Source organism: Lactuca saligna, chromosome 1 (genome assembly GCF_052625555.1).
Source record: "Lactuca saligna cultivar CGN05327 chromosome 1, ASM5262555v1, whole genome shotgun sequence".
NCBI classification, from domain to species: domain Eukaryota; kingdom Viridiplantae; phylum Streptophyta; class Magnoliopsida; order Asterales; family Asteraceae; genus Lactuca; species Lactuca saligna.
The window spans coordinates 148,293,083-148,305,355 of NC_136417.1; positions in this window are offsets into that span (position 1 = coordinate 148,293,083).

Genomic DNA, 12,273 nt, shown 5'->3' on the forward strand with positions numbered 1-12,273 from the left:
AGTTGTTTGACACAAAAATTTGGGTGTTTACGGCCCAAGCTTAGACTAGGCCGTAAACTCCTCTTTTTGTCCTCAAATGGGGTTGTTTAATGCACTTAAACATTTCCTAGTGTCAAGACTAAATTACCAAACACCCTAGATGAGTTTTTGGGGCTTTTAACAAGGGTTTTTGGGGGTGTTTACGGCCTAAGCATAAGCTTGGGCCGTAAACTCCTTTTTAAGCTTCAAATCCTTGTGTTTTAATGTCCAAACTCTCCTAGGTATATGTCTTAATTAGTCCATAAACTTAAAGGAAGGAAAAATGAGGTTTTTGGCAAGTTTTTAGGTGTTTACGGCCTAAGGGGCTTCTTAGGCCGTAAACTCCTTTTTGGTCCTTGTTTTCTATGATTTTTGGCCTCTAAATACAATGAAGTATATTTAGAATATGATAAGGAATGAGTCCTTACGTTGGGAAGCTGGAATTTGCGGATTTGGGGTCGGTTTCGGGTCTAGAGAGAGAAAGTAGTGAGAGAGAGTGAAGATGTGGTAAAAGAGTTCAAATGTAGTGTCCATTTGTTTATATATGTCTCGGGTATTGCACCCGATACACGGCTACCCGATGCTAAAGTTTAACGGGGAAAAAACTTTTTACCTGGGTGAAGTGGTTAAAAAGTAATATAACTCTATTTAGTTAAATGGGGTTAACATTTACAAGTTATAATAACTTATGATAATATTGGAACATATAAATAACTAGATATTTGTTTATTGACAACTCCAAACATTTCAGAAAATAACATATAGGTGACGCATTCCGTTAGTGAAAATAGGGTTTGTAACAGCAATATATTTGGGGTTGTCACATCATCCCCCCGTTAGGAGAATTTCATCCCGAAATTTAGAATTCATAAAGATAAGAATTACAGTACTACTACGCGAAGAGATGAGGGTATTTGAGTTTCATTTGGTCTTCGCGCTCCCAAGTGAATTCTGGTCCTCGTTTGGCGTTCCACCGAACTTTCACAATTGGGATATGGCTTTGTTTCGTTCGTTTCACTTCCCAATCCATAATCTCCGCAGGCTCTTCCATAAAGTTGAGGCTCTCATTGACCTCAATCTCGTCAAGGAGAATTACGAGTGTCTCGTCTGACAGGCATTTCTTCAAGTTCGAGACGTTGAAGGTAGGGTGTATGATACTTAGCTCGTGGGGTAAGTTGAGTTTATAAGCTACGGGGCCGATTCTGGCGAGAATCTCAAATGCCCTATGTACCTTGGGTTCAGCTTTCCACGCTTTCCAAAGCATACCATGCCTTTCCAGGGCGAGACCTTCAACAGTACTCGATCTCCCACCTGGAATTCCAAGGGTTTTCTTCGTTTGTCGGCGTAGCTTTTTTGTCGATCCCTAGCGGCTTTTAGTCGTTCACGTATCTGTACAATCTTCTCGATCGTCTCTCGAATGATTTCCGGACCAGTAAGGGCGCTGTCAGGAACTCTTCCTTTAGCTAGCTGAGTGTTACCCACCTCAGCCCAGAACAGAGGGGATCTGCACTTATGGCCGTAGAGGGCTTCGAATGGGGATGCCTTGGTGCTCGTATGATAACTATTATTATAAGAAAACTCCACAAGAGATAAGTGTGTGTCCCATGATTTGCCGAAGTCAATCACACAAGCTCGCAGCATATCTTCTAAGGTTTGGATCGTCCTCTCACTCTGTCCATCGGTCTGCGGATGGTAGGCGGTACTCATGTCCAGCCTCGTCCCTAGTGCCTTCTGCAACGATTGCCAAAACCTAGAGGTGAATCTACTATCTCTGTCTGAAATAATAGATATAGGGACGCCATGTAGTCGTACTATTTCTTTAATGTATGTTCTAGTGAGTTTCTCCATCTTGTCCGTTTCTTTGATGGGTAGGAAGTGTGCGGACTTGGTCAACCTGTCAACAATGACCCAAATGGTATCTGATCCACCCGCTGTCTTGGGTAGTTTGGTTATAAAGTCCATTGTGATCCGCTCCCACTTCCATTCTGGTATCTTAGGTTGTTGGAGGAGTCCTGATGGCTTTTGGTATTCGACCTTGACTTTCGCGCAAGTAAGGCACTTACTCACAAAGGTGGCTATCTCCACTTTCATGTTCGGCCACCAGTATAGCTTTTTGAGATCCAAATACATCTTATCTGAACCCGGGTGGATGGAGTAACGAGTGTTGTGTGCTTCTCTCATAACCAAGTCTCTAAAGCCTCCATGGCGTGGAGTCCAGATTCTGTCCATGAAGTAGTAGGCTCCGTCACCCTTAACCTCCAGATTTTTATCCATTCCTCGCAGGGATTCTCCCGTCACGTTCTCAGGCTTTAAGGCTTCCAGCTGAGCCTCGTTGATCTGTGTGGATAGATGCGAATGGATAGTCATCACCAACGTCTTGGCCTTTCGACCAGTATACTCCTTCCTACTCAGTGTGTCTGCTACTATGTTGGCTTTTTCCGGGTGATATCTAATTTCACAGTCGTAACCGTTAAGTAGCTCGACCCATCGACGCTGCCTCATGTTGAGTTCTTTTTGGTTCAGTATGTGTTGAAGACTTTTATGATCAGTGTACACCACACTCTTCGTCCTGTATAAGCAGTGTCTCCAGATTTTTAGTGCGAAGACAACTGCTCCTAACTCGAGGTCGTGAGTAGTGTAGTTTGCCTCATGGGTCTTTAGCTGTCTTGAGGCATAGGCGATAACCTTACCTCGTTGCATCAAGACACAACCGAGCCCCTGATTGGATGCATCACAGTATACAACAAAATCTTCTGTCCCTTCGGGAAGGGATAATACTGGTGCGGTGCATAGGGCTCGCTTCAGGGTTTGGAATGCCTTCTCCTATTTTTCTTCCCAGTCGAACGATACGCCTTTCTGTGTCAGCATAGTGAGAGGATTTGCAATCCGAGAGAAGTTTTGAATGAATCTACGGTAGTAGCCAGCGAGGCCTAGAAATTGATGAATTTCCGTAGGCGTCTTCGGTGTTGACCAGTTCTCAATAGCTTTAATTTTGGAGGGATCCACATGGATTCCTTCTTCACTAACCACGTAACCTAAGAATTCAATTCTTCAGATCCAAAACTCGCACTTAGAGAACTTCACATATAACTTTTCGGATCGCAACATTTCCAGGACTCATCGTAAGTGATCCCTATGTTCTTCCTCGCTCCGAGAGTAAACGAGGATATCGTCAATGAAGACGATGACGAACTGATCCAGATATGGACGATACACCCTATTCATCAAGTCCATGAATACTGCGGGGGCGTTAGTCAGTCCAAAGGGCATCACTACGAACTCAAAATGTCCGTAGCGGGTTCGGAAAGCTGTCTTCGGAACATCTTCCTCAAGTACCCGTAACTGATGATACCCAGATCTAAGATCAATCTTGGAGAAGTAACTTGCTCCTTGTAGTTGGTCGAATAGATCGTCGATACAAGGGAGAGGGTAGCGATTTTTAACTGTAAGTTTATTGAGTTCTCTATAATCGATGCACATCCGAAACGATCCGTCCTTCTTCTTCACGAACAAGACCGGAGCTCCCCAAGGTGAGAAGCTCTGTCTTATAAATCCCTTGCTGAGCAGTTCGTTGAGTTGACCGGATAGCTCTTGCATTTCGGCGGGCGCTAGATGGTAGGGCGACTTAGCTACGGGGGTAGCTCCTGGAACTAGGTCGATTCTGAACTCAACCTGACGTTTGGGAGGTAGGCCGGGAAGACATCAGGGAAGTCGCATACTACGGGAATGTCTTTTGGGTCGTTCGATTTCTGGTTAGTGTCGACGACATGAGCAAGAAAAGCGCGATATTCCTTGCGTAAGTATTTCTGAGCCTGAATACTAGAGATGATACGAAGACTCGTACTTGGCTTATCTCCATATATCAATAGGGTTTCGTGATTCGGAAGATTCAGGCAAATGGCTTTGTCGGAACATAGGATATCTGCACGATGGAGACTCAACCAATCCATACCAACAATGACATCGAAATTTTTTATTGAGACTAGTATAAGATCGATTGGAAATGAGTGATCGTCTAACATGAGAGTGCAACCTATGTAGATTTCGCTAGAGCTTTCTGTTTTCCCATTAGTCATTTCTACGATGAATGTTTCTTTTAGTGGTTGAGGGGTTTGTTTAAGTGTTTAAAGTTATGAGTTACGAAGCTTCTCTCTGCACCACTATCAAATAAGACACAGGCATAGGAGTTGTTGAGAAGAAACGTACCCGTGACTACCGTGGGATCTGCTACCGCTTCATTGTGACCGATAGCGAGTAGCCTTCCACTTCCCCCAGCATTTGTGGTCTTTGGACAGTTTCTCTTAAAATGACCCGCCTCTCCGCAGCCATAACAAGTTGGGGTCACTCCCGTACTAGGAACCTGCGTGATAGGTTTGGGAACGGCCTTACAAAATCGGACAGTATGGCCCTTTCGACCGCAGTTGGAACACTGCAGTTCACGGCAGGGTCCGTTGTGGTGGAAAGGGCACTTGGGACACTTGGGTAAGTTTCCACTATAAGCTTTCGGCGGGGTTGGGGCTGATGGAGTGGCCAGGGTGGTGGCAGCATGGACAACCACAATTTGCTGGTCCTTTTAGGAGGTCTGAGTTTTCTTTCCCTTCTTCTTATCCCATCACTTCCTCTTTCTATCAGATGAAGCGGGTGGTGCAGTGGTTGTTGTGGTTGCTGTTGCTGGAGTAGAGGAGATTTCGTGGTTGATCAGACTCTGGGCCAATTCCTTGGCGCTGTCAAAATTGGTAAAGCGTGAGGCTAGAACATTTCCTCGATACGGGGGCACTAAACCCCAGATGTATCGTTCAATCTTCTTGCTTTCAGAGGGGATCATATTGGGGCACATAGCTTCCAAGTCGCAAAACCTGGCCATATAAGCCGTTATGTCAGTCCCCTTCATCTTGAGGTTCCAGAGTTCTTCCTCAAGTTTCTGAACTTCGCCCCTAGGGCAGTACTCTCCTCTCATGAGATCTTTTAGAGTGTCCCAGCCCATGGCATTGGCTGTGACCAAGGAAAGTGCACTGACATGGCCGTTCCACCATGTCAAGGCCCTGTTAGTGAGGGTAGCGATAGCGAATTTGATCTTGCTCTCCTCGGGACAACAGCACATCTCAAACACAGCTTCGGTTCTTTCGAACCATTGGGATAATGCCAGAATTCCTCCGATACCGTCGAAGAAGGTAGGTTTACAGTTCATGAAATCCTTATAAATGCATCCCTGCACCCTATGATGGACTTCACCGAACTTGGAGTTACCACCGCTCGCATCCCAGAGTTCATTTGGGCCATGGCTGCTGTCACGGCCGCGGTCACTGCTGTTTGGAACAACACCGGGTCGATCTGCGAAGGGGGAGGTGGTGGAGGAGGGGTTTGAGTTGCGGGTCTTCCTCTGCTTGGATGCTTTCGTGAAGGCATCCTTCACTGGAAGATCATAGAAATGATGGCAATAGTAAAAGCCTATTGCGAATATGAATAGAGTGTTTTGTGGATTAAATCAACATAATCCAAGATCACAATGAGAGTTATAGCAATAGAGAAATCAACTGCCAATATACTGGTATTAATGATGCAACACTAATTCATGAAAATTGACCTAGCAGTAGGTCTTACATCATACCATAGAGAAAATGTTGGCAGTTTAGAGGTTTAACTAGAGTACTTTCAAGCTAGGAATGTTTACAGACAATAGACCTATGGAACATAGAGAGAAAAGGCTAATCCTTTAAACAAAAGATTGAGGTAAGTAGACATTTCTACTGGTGACGGTTACTTGTTGGGCGAATCCTCAGATCCGCTAGTTGACGTATAACTTCTTGAAGGTGTCGATCATGAATCCTTTGGCGTGCACAGAGTTCCCCAACTTCTGCTCGGGATGCAGGCAGCTAATGCTGCAGAGCCTCGTTGGTCCTCCTTTTCCTGTCCATGGCTTCTTCAAGTTGGCGGATGCGAACCGTGTTGAGATTTGAGTTGGCATCCACTTCTACAATTCGACCTATAGCAGCTTGACCTTGCTCGATATTCCTGGCAATCCTTCGGATCATGATGGGCAGAACCCGATCTGCTGATCCTCCTTCACTTATGTTGTAGAAACTTTGGTCTCCATTGTATGGCATGGGCTGACCCTGCTCCTCGCTCCATCTGTGCAAGGATATGGCCCACATAGGGGTGGGACCCTGAAATGGTGGACGGGGGTTGGGGTTCGGAGCTCCGGGTGGTAGGTTATTAACTTCTGGGTCAGAGTCGGAGTTATCTGAAAAGCCTTCTGCTCGGTGGTCATCTAGGGGGATTGGATGATCGTCGTCCGACTCTTCGCTGAGCCATCCTTCATTGCCCTGGTTTGGGTAGTATGGGTCGCCAAGAGGGTGGAAGCCAGCCATGATATCTATGCGAGGAAAGGGAAGAGAAGATTAATAGGCGCACTAACCTAAATTACTTATAAGATGATCGTCACGAGTTAGACCAATACTTGCATAATGCATACTAATTGCATGTGACTGGGGCAAGATAGTCCGTCGAATAAGTGACCCTAACTCTAAATCCACAACCAAACAATGAACATGAAGTAAAGCAAAGATCACAGATTCTAAGTCTATCACGCCCTAGTCACATGTAACCGGAAAGTATCCATTTAGCAACTATTGCTCCATCAGTAACGACCCTTTTTAGTTCTCACAGATGTATGTTTTTAGAGGTACAGAATACTCCTATAGTATTCTAATGTTAACGTTATTGTGGTAGTGTTGTTAAGTTTTAGACTTGTTGTAACACCACAACCAAGCTTAGGCACATGCTAGTCACTCCCAGGAAAACGTAGTTGATCATGCTACATCCCCCTAAATGTGACTATATGTCTCTAAGTCCAATTGTGCTATCCAACAATCTTAATACTTTTGTTTTGTTCTAGGATGATACTGACTTCTGTGTTTTATAGTGATGTGTGTATATATGTATATACTTAGTTAAATCCTTTAGATACTTAACAGTATATATTCTTGGTCAGAGTGTTTTAGTCCCGAAGTGTTTATAGTTCGTATATCTTTTATAGGTTGATACACTTGATTCACTATAAACAATGCTCTGATACCAATCTGTCACACCCCAAAACCGATAACGGCGGAATACGTTTCGGGGTGGATGACGTAGTGTACGATATCATCACAATTGCATAATAGTAAAAACAAGAAACATACAACCATTTCATTTACATAGTGAGTGTATTTACAAGTGTGTTTTGTAATGTTCAACAAACACCAAAAGTAAACGAAAATAAGAGATGGGTCTTGCATGCTCCATCTTCTCCAAAAATGCTGCAGTTGTACCTGTTTATCTTTGACCTGAAGATACAAGTTATTTTGAAAAGAATATCTGCATAAAGCTGGTGAGTTCATAAGAGTTTAGTATGAGTTCTCATATAAAAAGCATTAGAATCGTTAGTATGAAAGCTGAAGTTTATAGTCACAAGTAGTAGTAAAACCTAGAAAATCCTATATTTTCCAGAAATGTATAGTAAGTGAAAACCTTTAAGAAATATGATATTTCCATCTTTGTAAACCATTTATCGTGGAGGTATAATAGTGACTCACCAATAAGTAAAGCAATATAGTAAGTTATAGTGGTGCAGCTTCCTTTAGTATTAGATACCTATTTACTTTGGGATATTAACTTTATCTTTTGTTTAGTGTTTTAGTGCGGTTATAGTGTATTTCTTGTATGTTGCCAATAGTGTGAGTAATAGCGGACCCCCATGACCTTCCCGGTAATGTATAGTGTAGTGGAGTAAAGGCATCCCTGGACCTGTGCGGCTCGGACAGAAATTATCAGTCGGGATGTAATAGCGTCTGCCCCGTATGGATCTATACATATAGTGTCGTCTTCCTATCAGAAAACTTCGGGCGTAGTGCGTAGCGAATAGAGTACGTCGTAGTGGATTAATGAGTTATCTCATTATTAGTACTTTCTCTTGTATTATAGTGGAGTAGTCTTTTGTATAACTCGTATTGTATTCTCTTATTAGTGTATAGTTTCATAATAGAGAGAATTATAGTAGTGTAGAGTAGTAGTTAAAACGAGGGATAGAGACCTTAACTCTACCTATTATAGTTAACTTAGTGTGTGCAGTTCTAGTCAGGTTAGTGATTTAGACATCTAATGAAATAATAAGTACTCATAATTCGTACTAATATACAAAATATATAACTAAGAAATCAACGACAGTCGGACGGATAACCACTACCCTAAGTCCACAATCAAACAAGAACAGGAAATAAGGCGAGCTATCGGTCCTAAGTCCTCCAAGTCTTACTTATATAAATATATCAGTATGGTTACATTTTTATAAGGAGATTTATTAAATAAAAGTATTGTACAAAAGAAACATTTACAACTTGTTTGTTTATCTAAAATAGTTTTGAAAACAATTGATTGATTTATAAGGCATAGTGATAAATCACATGTGATTTAAACTACAGGTAGTGAATCACATGTGATTAATTCTATAACCTGATTAACTTCTTTGTATAATTTTTCATAAACATGTATATTCAACTTGTATCTCCCCCCTAAAACATATAAAACATTTGAAAGGTTCATTAAAGGGGTATGAACTCACCTGAAATCGCGTAAATCGGGTGAATCGGGTAAAAGTGTCGGTTGAGCGTTTTGTTCCAAATAATGACTTTTGCACCTTTTAGGACCCTAATGTCATATGAAAATATGTGTTTTATAAGAAATTAATCATTTCATGCTTTCCATTTAAGTCTTTAGGCATTCTAGCATCATTTCGGGGTTTTAGGGCCTAGACGGGGTTCCCGGGAGTGGTATAAGGCTAAGAAAGATTTACGGGAGGGTCCATGAGCTCACTCCCTTGGAGTTTATGGCCTAAAGGCCACTCCTTGGGAGTTTACGGCCATAAGCCCCCTAGGCTTGGCCGTAAACTCATGTGGTCTTCCAAAATGCAAGTTTAAGGCCTTATTTCACTTCCTTGATTTAATGGTATGTGTCTTGAACTAATATGGAGGGATTTAAACCCTCATTTTGTGACATTTTGGGGAGTTTACGGCCAAGACTTGTGCTTGGGGCGTAAACTCCATTTAATCCCTCCAAATGGATGTTTAAATGGTACAACACACTTCCATTCACCTTAGATAAATTCTAGAAGGCCTTAGATGGAGTTTTGGGACATTTTGGCATAAGAATTGGGGAGTTTATGGCCCAAGAATATCCTTGGCCGTAAACTCTTCTTTTGGCCTCAAAATGAGAAGTTTAATGGTATAACACACATCCTAGGGCCTTAGCTAAATTCCTTACATGCATTAGATAAGTTTTGGGAGTTGTTTGACACGAAAATTTGGGTGTTTATGGCCCAAGCTTAGCCTTGGCCGTAAACTCCTCTTTTTGTCCTCATTGGTGTTGTTTAATGCACTTAAACATTTCCTAGTGTCAAGACTAAATTACCAAACACCCTAGATGAGTTTTTGGGGCTTTTAACAAGGGTTTTTGGGGTTTTTGGGGGTGTTTACGGCCTAAGCATAAGCTTGGGCCGTAAACTCCTTTTTAAGCTTCAAATCCTTGTGTTTTAATGTCCAAACTCTCCTAGGTATATGTCTTAATTAGTCCATAAACTTAACGGAAGGAAAAATGAGTTTTTCGGCAAGTTTTTAGGTGTTTACGGCCTAAGGGGCTTCTTAGGCCGTAAACTCCTTTTTGGTCCTTGTTTTCTATGATTTTTGGCCTCTAAATATAATGAAGTATGTTTAGAATAAGATAGGGAATGAGTCCTTACGTTTGGAAGCCGTAATTTGCATATTCGGGGTCGGTTTCGGGTCTAGAGAGAGAAAGTAGTGAGAGAGAGTGAAGATGTGGTAAAAGAGTTCAAATCTAGTGTCCATTTGTTTATATATGTCTCGGGTATTGCACCCGATACACGGCTACCCGATGCTAAAGTTTAACGGGGTAAAAACTTTTTACCCGGGTGAAGTGGTTGAAAAGTAATATAACTCTATTTAGTTAAACGGGGTTAACATTTACAAGTTATAATAACTTATGATAATATTGGAACATATAAATAACTAGATATTTGTTTATTGAATACTCCAAACATTTCAGAAAATAACATATAGGTGACGCATTCCGTTAGTGAAAATAGGGTTTGTAACGGTAATATATTTGGGGTTGTCACAAATTGTTTCATAATTGACACTGCCTAGGACACCGCAGTTGAATGGTGTGGCTAAGAGGCCCAATCGAACGTTGTTAAACATGGTTCGTTCCATGATGAGTCGTGTTTAGTTACCTATCTCATTTTTGGGGTATGCCTTAGAGAATGCTGCCCATATCCTTAACCTAGTCCCTACAAAGAAGGTTGCCAAAACACCTCATGAGATGTGGATAGGGAAAGCTCCCTCGTTGGTACATATCAAGGTTTGGGGTTGCAAGGCTTTCGTAAGATGAGATACTCATGATAAGCTTAAACCTCGTAGCGAGCGGTGTATTTTCATCAGCTATCCGCACAAGTCCTTTGGCTATCTCTTCTATAGACCGAGTAACAATGTTGTCTTCGTTGCGAAGAGAGGAGTTTTCTGAGAGGGAGAACTCATAAGCCAAGATGATAGTGGGAGGAAAATTGATCTTGAAGAGCTTGAAGAATCAAGCAATGAAGGAATCTCTAACACTGGCGACCAACCTGAGGAGGAAACTGCTGTTGAACCGATCGACGAGTCCTTACTTCTTAGACATTATAGTGGAGTTAGTGTTCCGCTTGTGTTGTATGTTTTTCATATAACAATTCAAGGTGATACGTTTATTAGTGATAGTACACTGGTAAATTTGAGTGAATGGTAGATGCATATAAGTCGATGTTTATCTATTCCTTTTATCCTAAGAGGGTAAAAGTGATATCTTGGGCCCCTCGAATATTTGGTTTGACTTATGTTCCAGGCCTGATCAGGACTTAGTTGATGTGTTTAATAAAGTTCCATGTCAAACGAATCAGAGACCGAGAAACAAAATGTTGTAAAATAAGTATAACTATGTTCCATGTAATTGTGCACACGATATGGAGGACTATATGATCCCTTATCTAAAGCAAGTGTCAGAGTTCGACAGTGGCTTTTGAGAGCTACGATTGCTAATCGGATTTTTAAGTTGTACTTGAATCCATAGTTATTAGACTTATCCAAGTGGGAGATTGTTGGATTAGTGTCTAAGTCCATAACTATATTTGGTATGTATTTGACCCATTTGTAGCATGGTCCTTTTGGGTTCCCTTCACTGGAGAAGCTTGACTGGATGATTAATGAAGAAAGAGGTTGTTATGGTTTATTAATATATTATATGAATAATATATTAATGGAGAAATCATATTTGTTTAATTAATATTATTCAAATATTAATTAAGAATTAATTTCGTGAACAAAAGAGATTAATTAAACTTTAGAGACTTAATTGTAATTATTCGATAGTTGCAAAGTTGGTTGAGAAACCCTAAGGATAGGGTGGACGAAATCCTTATGGACTGCTTGGTGGCTAAGTATTCGGATAAGGACTCTAACTTAAACCTGAATTCCACACCTATATAAAGGAAACATATGCTTCATATATCAAAGCTACCACTTGAACCCTAGAGATCCTAGAGCTGATTTTGAGGCTTTCCCCCTCTCACCAAGATCTTCCAACTTGCTTTGGTGTCTGTGATTCATTAGAGGCATCGCATTTGAGGAGCTAGGTTCTCATAAGCTAAAGATCTCTAAGCAACAACTAAAGGTAACATTCTTATTAGGTTATTTATGTTGAGTGAAAGTTTTTGTTGTATGCTAGATTAGGGCTTGCAAGTCTTGGACAATTATGCATGTACAAATAGAAAAACAAGATCCAAACAATTACGGTTTGCATGAACACCATAGGAATGTTGTTTTGCTCATAACCCATCAGCTTGTTTACATATTGTAAAGTAGAGAAGTAATATACCATTAAATATTAAATGATATTGAGCATAATTACTTAGGGAGGTTTGGAATGTAATCCTTATGTGATGAATTAATAATATATTAATTAAAAAGGGGAATACACTTAATGGGGCGTAAAGGGTAGCAACCTAGACTTAGGTGTGTACCCTATATTGATAATTGTGAGGACCTTGGAGGTTGGAAGATACCTAAAGGGAAAGAGCTTAAGCCACTAGTGAATCTGAGTGGTTTTTCTAGACCACCACTCGGGATATTTATCGACCCAAAAATCCAGGGTAAAATTTTCATTTTTCATTATAGT